The sequence below is a fragment of the Euprymna scolopes genome, chromosome 13, assembly GCF_053919585.1.
Source record: "Euprymna scolopes isolate OS-2025 chromosome 13, ASM5391958v1, whole genome shotgun sequence".
In the NCBI taxonomy this organism is placed as follows: domain Eukaryota; kingdom Metazoa; phylum Mollusca; class Cephalopoda; order Sepiida; family Sepiolidae; genus Euprymna; species Euprymna scolopes.
In genome coordinates this window covers 122,167,953-122,181,851 of record NC_136494.1, presented here as the reverse complement: position 1 = coordinate 122,181,851, position 13,899 = coordinate 122,167,953, and positions in this window count along the sequence as shown.

The window sequence follows — 13,899 nt, the reverse complement described above, 5'->3', positions numbered from 1 at the left end:
GAGCATTGGTGATTGCCATCGATGAGTCAGTGACTTTACATTTGCTATCCATGTAGCGAGTAACGAAAGGGTCCAAAATGCAGATGATCAAGGTCATTTTACTGCACGTATTCGCTTAAATTAATAAAAACAAATAAAAGCATTTTAAAACCTTTTAAGCCAATCAGACGCATTTTCTGAATTTGTCAGAATTGCGGCTTTGATTTACGTCGAATATATAAAAACAGTTTTTTTTTTCTTCAATAATAGTTTACGCCAATGTCCACAACATCTGCTTGACTCCAGCTGATCTTTTTACTCTGTCGACCGATGGCAAAGCTAAAATGATACAATTTTAAAATCGCGCATCTGCACTCTCATAAGCATGTGACATTCTGCTGAAGGACGGCTAATATACAATAGGGTGTGTAAATATCTCCACTAGACCATCTGTAAAATAAATTGAATATCGAATGCAGCTGCAAGTCCTGTGATTATATACAAGAAGGAACAGTTGGAAATAAGTCATACACATACATACATACTATGACTATGCAATTTCTACAACTACGTATGTAGAAAACAACTGTTAAATCTGACATAGTTATAAAAGACAGACGACAAAAGCAACCTTAGTAAAAGTGATCGTTTCCGATTAGGATGGATTAAACAGAAGAAAGAGATAACAAAATACAAAGGTCTTATGTACAACATGAAAAGAATCTGGAATCATTTGAACATTTCCAGTAATTGTAAGTGTAGCTACATTCATGAAAAAGAATTTTAAAAACTATCCGATAAACATACTTTCTTATAGGATCCACGCCATAAATAACCTCTACGTCAGACTCTAGAGGTCAGACCTATTATAAATTATTATTTGTGCTAGTTATGAAAACTAGCATACCTTTTTTCCTGAAAACATATTAGGTTTTATTTATCTAAAATTCCTTGTTATTGTTTATAAAATCTAGTTAAGTTAAATTCCTAAAAATGTCATTTAACCATATTTCCCTTGAACTGCATTTTTCTGTTTAAAACAAACCAAATTTAACTGGACGACGACGACGACGACGACGACGACCAGTAGCAGCAGCAGCAGCAGCAAATTTAGCGATGCTCCGGGAGTGCTAATATGCAACAGTAGCAACCTGCATGCTGTTTAAATGTGTTTTAGCTTGCAATAAGCCTTAATTCAATAAGTCTTCGTCGAGATTTATTTGAAATATATTTAACGATTTTTGTGTTTGTTATGTGGGCTCCTGCTAATACGGATGCTATGATGTAATCTGATCTACTTATTCCAGGAATAAATGGATTTACCCAGATTAAATCCCATTTGGGTTATTATTTACTACTTCAGACACCTCGACCAGGGAATGCCGTCGAGTCTACCAAGGAAATTTTTAATAGGCCAAAGTGCTAGTTCTTTCAGGGAGCTAGCTTATTTCCCTCCACATTCTCACTTTAAGTCATATCTTCCTGTGGTGAGAAGGAAGTAAATACCACTATTGGTCGCAGTTATTGCCTCAGAATCATGACGTGTACTTCTGTAACAGTACACTTTTGCTAGGTATACCACTTTGGTTTTAATGATTATTATCGGACTTCAAGACCACAGCAATGACTAACTAAAGAATGCAAAGAATATTTGAAGGAAAGTTTCATTCTGAAACAAATAATCCGGCAGGGGAAATTGGTGCAAGGATAACGAAAAATATATTTCAAGTCTCCGTTGCTAGGCGCTGTATGTACCGCGCCGGGTCGCAGAAATTTCCAGGTGGTATCTGGAGGCGCGTTTAACTCACGGGGAGGTGGAGATACGCCCCCTGAATCAAGACGGGAAGCAACGGGACTCTATCGTCTTTACTTGTTTTCCGAGATTACCAGGAATGGTCTAATCTCTGTTGATTTTGCGGGCCCAGGATAAAAACTCCTAAATGTTCGTAGAGGTTTAAAATAAACAAATTATAAGTATCTACCGAAGGAAGAGTGTCGATAGGCAACGATGTTCGTTGGAAAGACAGAAATAATCTCTTTATTAAAATGATGAGTCGAGGCCATAAATGTAAGACAACAATAACGAGAATGGCGTTCACTATAATAACAATAGTCCGCCCAAATTAGCTCGCGAACGCTTGCTCTCCCATTGAGGTGCCCCCATATCAATTATTTTATTAACTGCAAGACTAAATGGCTGAGCAAACATATCTCATCTGGCAAAGCAACCTATTAAAAGTAATAGAAAAAATAATTACGACTCCCTTTTCTGTTTTACACGCTGAGGTAGCAACGGTATTTGTTTCGATGAGAAAGATTTCACGACCGATCTTTGCTTTTATAATTAATTATCTTTTGGCAAATTGGATGCGGGCGGAGCACGTACAGATGATAATACAAAAAGGAACTAGAACATTACAGGAACGAGTTGAATTAAAGACGCACACCGGACTTAGGTACTCGGACGTTAACGTTGGCATGCATCTAGATTAGTATATGAAGTTATCTATGTATGTTTTTTTTCGTGTTTTTTTTTACATAGGCATAACCACATCAAGGCCCAGAGACCACTCAAGGATAAGGATTAAGAGTGTACAGTAGTCAATTGGACAATATAGTAATCGTTAGTAATGGAAATTCGGTAAATTTGTTAACAAGTGGAACGGCTCATCAAGAACTTGTTTACGTTGCACTTGAAGACAATCATATTGTAGTCAGCTGGAAAGCGGGAAAACGGAAGACAGTTCCACAGGCGTGCAGTTCTAAGAAAGAAGCTTTTTTTTTTTTTTTTTTTTTTACAAAGGCATCACCACATTATCAAGGCCCAGAGGCCACTCAAGGATAAGGGTTAAAGAGTGTACAATAGAAATTGTTCAATATAGTAATCATTAGTAATGAAAATTTGGTAAATTTAATAACTTATATGGAACGGCTCATCAAGAACTTATTTACTTTAGACTTGAACACAACCATATTGTAGTCAGCCGGAAAGCAGGAAAACGGAAGACAATTCCACAGGCGTGCAGTTCTAAGAAAGAAGCTTTGTTCATGGAATCTACGTTTAGGTTTAGGCACAGATAAAGAGTGGGGGAAATTATTGATAGTGTTTACAGCTAGACGAGTGTTTCTTGTGAAAGTTTGGCGAGGGGGGACCATAGATTGAAGCTCAGTTGAACACTTTCCATGAAAATAACGATACATCAGAGACAAACTCGCAACATCTCTTCTGTGAGATAGAGGTTGCAAGGAGGAGAAAAGGACATCTCCTACGAGGCTACGAAGTCTATTTTGAACTCTATCAAGGCAGGACGTCCTTTCTAGCAGCTCCTGCCCAGATGTGGCAACAGTATTCCATCCTTGGACGTACCTGGCTCTTATATAGGTAGAGAATAGCATCAGCAGTGAGATATCTACTGGATCGATAGAAAGATCCCACCATTTTTCCAGCGGCCTTGGCAACAGATTTGATATACGTGTTCCATTTAAGATCAGGAGTAATGGTCAAGCCCAGAAGCTTGTCAAAACTTGAGGCCTCCTGAAGACGAGAGCCATTCATTTCAATTGATGACAAATGTGAATTAGAATGTTGATGATGTAAAGAGAGAAGCTTGGCATTAAAAGTAACCAGCCACTCCTTTCCCCATTGTACTACGTGCTCAAGATCAGAGGAGAGAGAATTGGAGAGAACTTGGTCGTTTACTGTCTTAGATGTGGTACCATAAATGGTAGTGTCGTCAGCATAAATGTCTACAAATGATGTAAGGATATGATTTGGAAGATCATTAATGTAGATCAGGAAAAGAGTTGGGCCCAGGATGGATCCCTGAGGGACACCGGCATTAATACTGTGAGCTTCTGATTTTTGCCCCTCAACTACTACTCTTATGAACCTATCAGAAAGAAATGATTTAATAATTGAGAAGACTTTTCCAGCTATACCATAGCTAGCGATCTTATGAAGTAAACCTTTATGCCATACCCTATCAAAGGCTTTAGATATGTCAAGAGCAATTGCCCTAGAAAGATTGCCACCGTCGAGAGATTTGCTAATCCTATGCGATATAACTGTAAGGACATCTGCTGTAGATCTAGCAGAACGGAAACCATATTGAGTGTCACTAAGAAGGTTATTTTTGTTGAGATGTTTGATTACTTCTGTATTTAACACAGATTCTAGCAACTTACTCATGACGCACAGGAGACTTATTGGCCTGTACTGAGAGGGGGATGAGCGATCACCTGAATTCTTAAATACAGGGCATACTGATGAGATTTTCCAGGGAGATGGGAAACTATTCTCCTTAAGACAACGTTTAAACAGTTTTGTAAGTATGGGCGCTAATTCAAGTTGAAGTTTTTTGAGTACTATAATTGGAATACCATCAGGGCCAGTTGCTTTACTCGAATCAAGGTTTTTGATTAGCTTGGCAACATCACGTACAGATATACGTATATCACATAGCGTGTTTTCTGATACAGGAGGAAATATTGGAGGTTGGCGGTCTTGGTCGCAAAGGGTAGAATTAGCTGCAAAGTTCTTGACAAAGAGTTTGGCTTTGTCTGATGCTGACGAGATTACCTCAGGTCCATTGATAATAGTTGGGATGGAGCACACGCTTCTATTCAGGATTCTGTTTGCTATTTGCCAAAACTGGTGGGAACCAAGCCTCTGCTCAGCTACTTTGGACTTAACAGATTGAGCATACAACACTCTTGCGTTCCTTATTACTTTCTTACAATGGTTGCTGGCAGTCCTGAAAACGGCTTTAGTTTCCATACATCTATTACGTTTGAAGCAGTGGAAAAAGTGATTTCTGTGCGCAATGGCAGCAGCACATTCTTGAGAGAACCATGGCTGGCTGTTAGGTTTTTGCTGAAACTTTTTAGAGGGTATGAAATGGTCAATACCTACAATTAACCATTCAGTTAGGTCTAATACTATAGAGGACACATCCTTTTTAAACATGGAATGCAGAGGTAGATCAGATATAAATGTACGGAAGCTATCCCAGTCAGCCTTAGTGTATCGATATACTGTACGATGAAGAGGTACGTCTGGGGACTTATTACATTTCATTTTTATCTTAATTGATACAACAGAGTGGTCGGAAGATCCAAGAGGCGACAGAACAGAAACTGAACATAGTTCAGGGCAAGTTGTGAGAAAAAGGTCTAGTAGGCTCGCATACTGGCCGTCATTATCGGGCACACGGGTAGGTTCCTGAACAATCTGAGTGAGGTCATAGGCAATGGAGAAATCATGACAGAACCTCCCCTCATCATCGGTCTTGTTTGAGTGGGTCAACCATTCGACGTTGTGAACATTGAAGTCTCCACATACGTGAATGTTAGCTGAAGGATAAGTAGAAAGGACTTGGTCAATTTTCTCAGATATGCTTTGAAAGATAGTAACTCCGCTGTTGTGGGGGCGATAGAGAGTAAATATAAATGCAGTAGTGTGAGCTAAAGCAACCCGGAAGCACATATAGGGTAAGTTAGGATCTTCCCTGGAGATGTCCCTCCCACATGGAAAGCTATCTTTAATATAGGCACATATTCCATGCCCATGGCGATCTTGGGGGTCAGATTTAGAAGTTAAGTTAGAGTATCCTGAAATTGCAAACTCATCTAGGGAAATAGCCTGTCCAATGCCAGTTTCATTTAAAAATAAAAGGTCTGGTTTAGTCTCCTGTAATTGGGTTTCAACCTCTGGAAGGTTAGAACGAAGACCCCTTATGTTGGAGAAGGAGACATGGTAGTAGGGGTCTACGTTGGAAGTTGGAGAACCGCGTTTAATCGTGTATTTTTTTTTGAAACTTGTCATGATGAAATTTTGGAATTTGTGGACTAGGTCGACAGATTTACTTAGAGCAGGACAGGTTCATAGAATCTACGTTTAGGTTTAGGTACAGATAAAGAGTGAGGGGAATTATTGATAGTGTTTTCAGCTAGACAAGTGTTTCTTGTGAAAGGTTTGGTAGGGGGGCATAGATTGAATCTCAGTCGAGCACTTGCCATAGAAAAATAAAATAAATAAAGCAGAGACAAACTCGCAAAATCTCTTTTATGAGATGGAGGTTGCAGCGAAGAGAAAAGGACATCTCCTATGAGGCTACGAAGTCTATTTTAAACTCTATCAAGGCAGGATGTTCTTTCTAGCAGCTCCTGCCCAGATGTGGACAGTACTCTATCCTGGGACGTACCTGATTGTGTTGTCCGGTCGTAAAATACGCATAAATATTATATTTTAATGAATGCAAATTTCTTATTTATTATAAACAGAAATACCGTAGGTATTAAATGTAATGTTAAGTTTCTTTTAAAAAAATAAAGTAAAAACAAAAAACGTTAAGCAACTCAGACATATGCATACGAGTATTATGTTTTTCCTAAAAAGTTCATTCTACGTAAAACAAAAAATAATTACTCGAGCTGAGATCAAAAACAGAACGTAAAAACAGTGAGTCAAGTACCATAACAATTAGATTATCTAACTACGATCTTTAAAAAAAACTACTTATAAACATGGGGAAGCTCTCCTGTTTCACGACCGCGTATGCGCAGTTGTGAAACAGTTGCAAAACAGAAAAACATCCTAAAACTCCCTTAAGTACTATTTTTTCAATTTTGACCTCTTAGTGCCCCTTTATTTTTGGAAAATCCGAATTAAAAAGTTTTCACATGCCTGATTACTATATACACCAAATTTCAAGTCTGTAGATTAAAATAATTTGTTGAGTATATAGGTTGAGAAGTGTCCTCACACGCACATTCTCACTTTTACAGATTTATATATTATGTATATGTATATGTACATATTATTTAAAGGAACTTTGTGTGTGGGTTCATTCCCTATCATTCCGGAAACAATTTATTTAATTTCACACAGAGGTATTTGATGTGTCTGGGAGTGTTTCTACGTATGTTTTGTATCGGATTATGTCTAATAATTATCAAAGATCGATAATCGAAATAATCCGATCAAAAGTCCCTTTTTTTACCTTACCATTAAAACTTTTATACAACCTAACATCACAAATGCATTTGAGAAATTTTATCATCGCACATAGAAAAAGGCCAATCTATAAAGTCAACAGTAGATTCTTTTATAAGAGAGGGGCGCCTTCGAAATGAACGTTTCTTTTTAGAGCACAATTGAAGCATGAAACTTGACTTTTGTATTTTAAAGTTTAAGTCAAGCCATTATTTACGGATAATTTTTTGAACTCAACAGTTGATTCTACAATGCAATATAGATTACAATGCATTGCGGACTTAGTCAGTGCGAGTGTTGTGTATTATGGCGTATAAAAAAGGGATCTGTTGTGTAATGTGTACCATAGCACCATATGTCAATATGTGTACTTGAGACGAAGGATCCATCCTGGTGTGTCACTAAATGTCTATTGTTCGTGATTCTTCACTGTTTGAACCTTTACTTATGTTGTTGTTGTTGTTGTCTATTTACGTTCCAATAATGTGTGTGTGTGTTTCATACTATTGGACATACCTTAATTTCCTGCGTCGTTGATCTTGTTCACCTGGAATTCATCTTGTTCTTGGAGGGGAGTCTGGAACTTGTTTAAACGAATATTCATTCACTTCAAAGAACGCTGATTGATTTTATATAGATTTTATTCACTTTCCAGGTGTTGATCGCAGAAGAATGGAAAGTGAATATCTTTGCTTGAGTGGTTAATTCTAGGTCTCTATTTTGACACACATCAGCTCCCTCCCCAATGATGGTGGGAGACGACCTGTTAAACCGTCCGCTCTGTTCAACGCCCAAATTCCAACTCCAATGTCATCTCCAACTAACCTGATCACATGGTAACGTACATGTGGATCTAATCAGCTGATAAGATTCTTCTGGTAAACTTGTCTATGATATAGTTTTTACCATATTTTGACAGACTTTCAACATTCTTCACATTCATCTCCCGTCCATCTCTCAAGCTAAATAGATAGATCGAGACGGATAGGTACAGCCATAGATAGATAGATAACGAGATCAAGAGATATATCGATAATACCATAGATAAATAGATGGATCGACAGACAAATAACTTACAAATACTTTCTTGTGTTCGACTTACTGCATGAGATGAGGAGGCATGTGAAGCTTCCTCCTCGTACACAACGATGGCCAATCAATCGATTTGATTAAAAGAAATGGGTGATTTCACCGACAATAAAGTATGGGAAGGTGGAGAGTTTGTTGGTTCCCATTCAATCCCCGACAATGTTAAATATCTCTGCTAGTATATGTATATATGTATGTTATATATTAGGTATTTGGACGATGCCAAAATATCGTTAATTCACTATCCGCACAGCAGCAGCCGAATAGCGTAATGGTGAGAAACCTGATTGTCGTTTGGGCGGTTGGGTTTTGATCCTGGCTTAAGGTAGTTGTCTAGCCGTGCTGATGAGCTGTAATACAGCGAGACAGTACTGTATGTGGATGACATATATAGGCAACTGTAGTCGAGAGCGACCCGAAGGTTCTCGTTTCATTATCTGTTTACACCAAGGCGAAAAGGAGTGCGCCACTCCACTTGCCCTTGATTAAAAGTCTCCTGGTCGATTGTCAAACACTTTTACCATTATGCGTTATGGGTCGGTGAACTTGGCATAACAGTAAGATTGCTCATTAATGAGCCGGAACATCACGGTTCAATCCTCGGTAGAGTCATACCAAACACTAAAAAAGATGGCGCTTTATGTCCCCCGTACTACAGATTCAGTTAAAGTTAGAATCAAGAGCTGTGTGGTAATGGTACTTTGATGCACTCCTAGCACTTGCCCGGCTTACATACAGATTTTCGACTAACGTGTCAAGCAGCAAAATCCTACCCCTTCACCGTTGAGGTCATTAGATTCTAGAACGCTTTTATTCAAATAGCTACTTACTTTGGACTGCTAGACTTTGGAATTACGTTCCTGTTTGCTGCTATTATTACTTTAGTGACCTTCAAAAATTTAAATGCAATGTGAACAAACCTCACGCTGCTCAACTCTCCATCCTTAATAGTAGATCCTTACGTTCCGAGTAGCAAAATGTCTTGTGTGTCATGAAAAAAGAGTGAAAATAAGACAGTACGGTGGTGTATTTACAAGTGTGTCGTTATTAAATTACAGAAATAGTATTTTACAGAAAGTTAACGTTTGATACTGTAGTTATAATTGCCACTCATTACTGTCACGACACGTGACCGTACCTCTATTCATAGTTTTTAAGAGAGTCTATTTACACTCTGAATAAGGTAGATTAGTATGACACCATAATACTTTCCTTTATAGTTTATTCGTACTGATTCGAAGTACTCAACTAGCTTTATTATATCAATTATGAATTTATGTATATATTCCGAGATTGGTGAAGGAGGTGCGTCGGTTCAAAATTTTCTTTCATGTGTATATTTAGCCTGGAAAATTCGAAATAACGTTCAATCAGTAGTGCTTGGGAAAAAGTATCACTTAATGGTATGTGTATCCACGTGCACGGAAATAGTATACCTGCGTCTATTAAGTAAACTTTCCGCCATTTATACTAAACTAAAGGACTTTCCCTCTATTACCTAATTGGAAGACTATCATAAAATTAGCATTCAAAATATTGCGTAGATTTTTCTATTTATTTTTACTATTTTGTACGCGTTTCTCATACAATATTCAATTTGGCGCTTCTAGATAACTTGAATAATTGATGAAAAATGAAAATAAAAAATCTTTTAGTTTTTAACGACTAATATAGTAATAATGAGAAAAAAGCTTTTTCTTTTTTTATGACGTGTAAAACGTCAGAAAAATAAATTGTTTTTTCCATGACGTGTGAAACGTTATAATAAAAAAGGGACTTTTTTATGACATATGAAACGTCATTATAATAAATAGCTTTTTTTGTTGTTTTTTATTACGTATGAATACAAATTGCGGTGTAAATAGGAATGAAATTTGTAATATAAACTTTTGTTATTTGATTGTTATATGCTCTGTATTTACATTGAGCTTTATAAATAAAGTATTAGTATAGAAAAAATGTGAAATATAATTGAAATATCATATTGCCACAGAAATGGATAAATTATATATATATACATATATATATATATATATATATATATATATATAACTCAAATGACCTTGTAACGAGTGTTGTAACCCAACACCCGGTTTACGACTTCCGGTTGCGCACGCATACACCCATAACAGCGTAAATATTCACATCGACAATAAAACGTATTGTTTTACTGTGTACGTTTTCAGCGTCCCGCTTGTGTTTTTTTTAATTGATAATACCTTCTGCGTTTTTTTTTACAGCGTTCATTTCCGCATTATTTTAATTAGTCTTATTTGCCTTATTATTAACATATAAATGAAATATTAGACCCAATGGCTCATTAAAATAAATGAAAAAAAAACGTTACATTTTATTTTCAATTTCTATTTAAAAAGCCACTCTTAACATGAGGAGTGTTTTAACTATTCTGTACCTTCAACTAACAATTTCATTTAAGAAAGCTATATCAACATTTGAATTTAACTTTAAGTATTATGGTATCTGTTCAGTGCACATTTACCTATAAGTATGGAAAACCACTTATAATTCAATGGCTATAAGTTTTATTTTTTTTCCAAAATAATCAATTATAATAAACAGAACGACTCATAGAAATCTATCTATATTCTTTTTTCATTTTAATATACTTTCATAGAAATGTTTCTGTTGTGTAAAAAAAAAACTATTTTCTTTACGTCCCAAGTGTCACGCTCATACATTAATTCCATAGCTATTATAACCTACTGACCAAATGGGTCAGGGGTAGTTTAGTAATATATATATATATATATATATATATATATATATATATATATATATATATATATATACTAACAAAAGTACCCGTCGTTGACTGGGTTCAAAAACAGCCTACAGAAAATGGACTCTGATTTATGAAAGTATGATAGGTTATGAAAAGGAAGGGTTGTAAAGAGATAGCTTCGAATTTGGGGGTATCAAAACCAAAGCAAAAAATGATGAAAGTAAAAATAAAATAGATAAACCCCATAATTTATTATACCATACCTGTTCACACTAAAACATTTATCACAATATTCTGTGGATCTATATAAAAAAAAAAATTGTTAAACTTTGTGACCTATTTCCATTCTCTGGAGGTTAGGTGCGAACGAACACCCCATAATTTTATTATACCATATTTCTTCAAACTGAAACATAATTATCAAAGTATACTTACGCAGATAGATATGAAAAGTCTTTATTAAAGTTTGTGCCTACTTCCATTCTATGGAGGCCAGGCGCGAACGCAGACCCCACAATTTTATTATAGGGATTATTTAAGTTGAAACATACTTATCAAAGTATTCTTATATACATCTATATCAAAAACACTTGTAAACGTTTTTTTTAAATTTTTTATTTCCATACTTTGTGGATCAGGCTCGAATGCAGACCCCACAATTTTAATGAACCACCGTTCTGCCAGATCAAACATACCCATTCCTGTGTCTCGATACATCTTCTATCATTATGTGTAATCAGTTTTTTTAAATAGTCAACCATATAGGAGCCTATTCGTGACCAGACACAAACACACATACACACATTCAGCTTTATTATATATAATATATATGCGTAAATTGCGTGTGTACACACCGGACAAACTTCAAAGACGAGTTACAAGAGCAAAATATTTTATGGTAATATGAGACAACGATTGTTTTCGACAACTCTGTTTGGTTGAGAAATAAACGGGCTATTAACCTGGGTTTAAATGGCTAAATAAATCTAGCAGTTAACTAATACTTACTTTAAGGCTTTCATCACCTGCGAGAAATTCCGAAGCTTCGTGAAACCTATAAAGCGAACCGCATTAGCAACTAGTGATGCACAGCTATTTGAGGTTGTTACTGAAATTAGACAAGGTGTAAATGTTTTTATAGATGCAGGTGCGCCTGTAATAATACTGCAGCATAGGCTGGCACATGACCTGAATATAAAAAAAATCACACGTACCTATTAACTGCACATAGAGATAACATGAAATGTTTTAGAAATGAAGCGCCGCAGACATTTATTCAAGAATTTAGCTGTTCATATGCATGTACCGTAGTAATTGCGGACACCATATCCCTTGTAGGTGGAGAAATCCTCTTTTACAATGGTTACATTTTGGATTACAACGAAGGCATATTAACTGATGTAACAACACGCCGTTATATACAAATAATCGAATCAGAGCTCAGATCTGAACTATAAGTACAAATAGCAACATCCAGCTAGAAAGGCTGGAATCATCAATCAGAAATTTCCCGCCAAAATATTCCAGATCACGTGCATAACAAACATTAATGCCTAACACGATAGTAACGTATCACAGAGACGTCGAGGGTAAAACCCAATTTATACTCAGTTTCCATAGATATTTGAAGAAAAATATAAAGCAATAAAGCAGGGATTGACGGCACTTCAAAGCTGCTATAATCGGACCATCAAAATTAACTTAGTCTTTTTATACTTACACCCGCCTCAAAATCAACTAAAAGAAAATGCAGAGCGAGCTATGACTTTAGATATCTTTAATAGCTGATAAAACTTGACAGATATCAGACCCTAAAAATAAAGTCTCAGATCCAACATCTTAAAATGTTATTTTCGGATGCCAATTACAAGAGTTGGTATTGAAAAGTCCACATCAATAGCGCTTTTATGAGTATTTATTCATGACACTCAGTAAACCGACCATCAGTTCCAAGATTTTATAGACAATTCATTTATTATCGTTGATTGCATTTTCGAATGTGCTTTTATACGTAAATACGAGGAATACCACAACATAAGTCGTTTCGTTTTCTAAATAAAATACAACCTTAAAATCGATTTAGTCAACTGTCAGCTATAAAACAAACACTCTTATATTTTGGAGTGATAATCCAGGTACCTAGGAAAATTCATCAGAATTAAGAAAAACTCCTCGTTTTTCGTTGTTTCCTGAGACTAGCGGATTTTTTATGCAAGACAAGTAAACATGCGTGGTTCTCCGTAAGTGCATAGTGAACGAGGCATAAAAAATGACTACGATCAGCATTGTTTTCCCCTATTTCGCCTCCAAAGTCCCCAAGGGACGTCAAATCCTGATGGAAATTAACAAACGGTGCAGTTTTAAGCCTTAACATATGTAAATGTGAGTTCTGCTCAATGCAAAAAAAAAGAAAAGAAAAAAGAAAGTCCATCATTTGCCCCCCCCCCCATTTAGTCCTAAAAGTCCCCAAGGCCTTAATATATTTAAATTTGAGTTCAGCAACAAAACTGCTAAATAGACATACACAGAAAATTTTGGACAAATATAGTAAAATATTCCAAAAATGTAGGGTTTTTTTACCCTAAAAGAGCCCCTGTGGCACACCCAGGAGTTATTGTGAAGTATAGTCAAACAAAATTATATTGAAATAAGTTGGTTACAACTTTTCAAAATTTATAAAAATCCAAGGCATCAATTTTTTTAATAAGCACAAGTCTTAGATTTAGCTATTTTAACCCGAAAGGCACCCCCTTTGGGGGTAATCGGAGTTTTCCCGGAAAATCCGTTCTGTTACTTTTTTTACTCATATCATGTTTAATGTTTGAGCAAAATTTCAAAAACTTCCAATGCGTAGTTATTGAGAAAAGGGCGGACAGATGAACGGACGAACGAATGAACGAACCAGGGCGAATTTACAGGTCCCCCCTCCTTTTGTCGGGGGACCAATTAATCCCAAAAGAAGCGAATATGTTACTGCTATTGACTAAAGCCATCGAACGCAATTCAGCAACAAATCATGGAAATTAAATCTACACGGAAACGAAACCTTTGTCAAGAAAAAGGATATTCTTGCCAAAATATCCATGTTGGCACA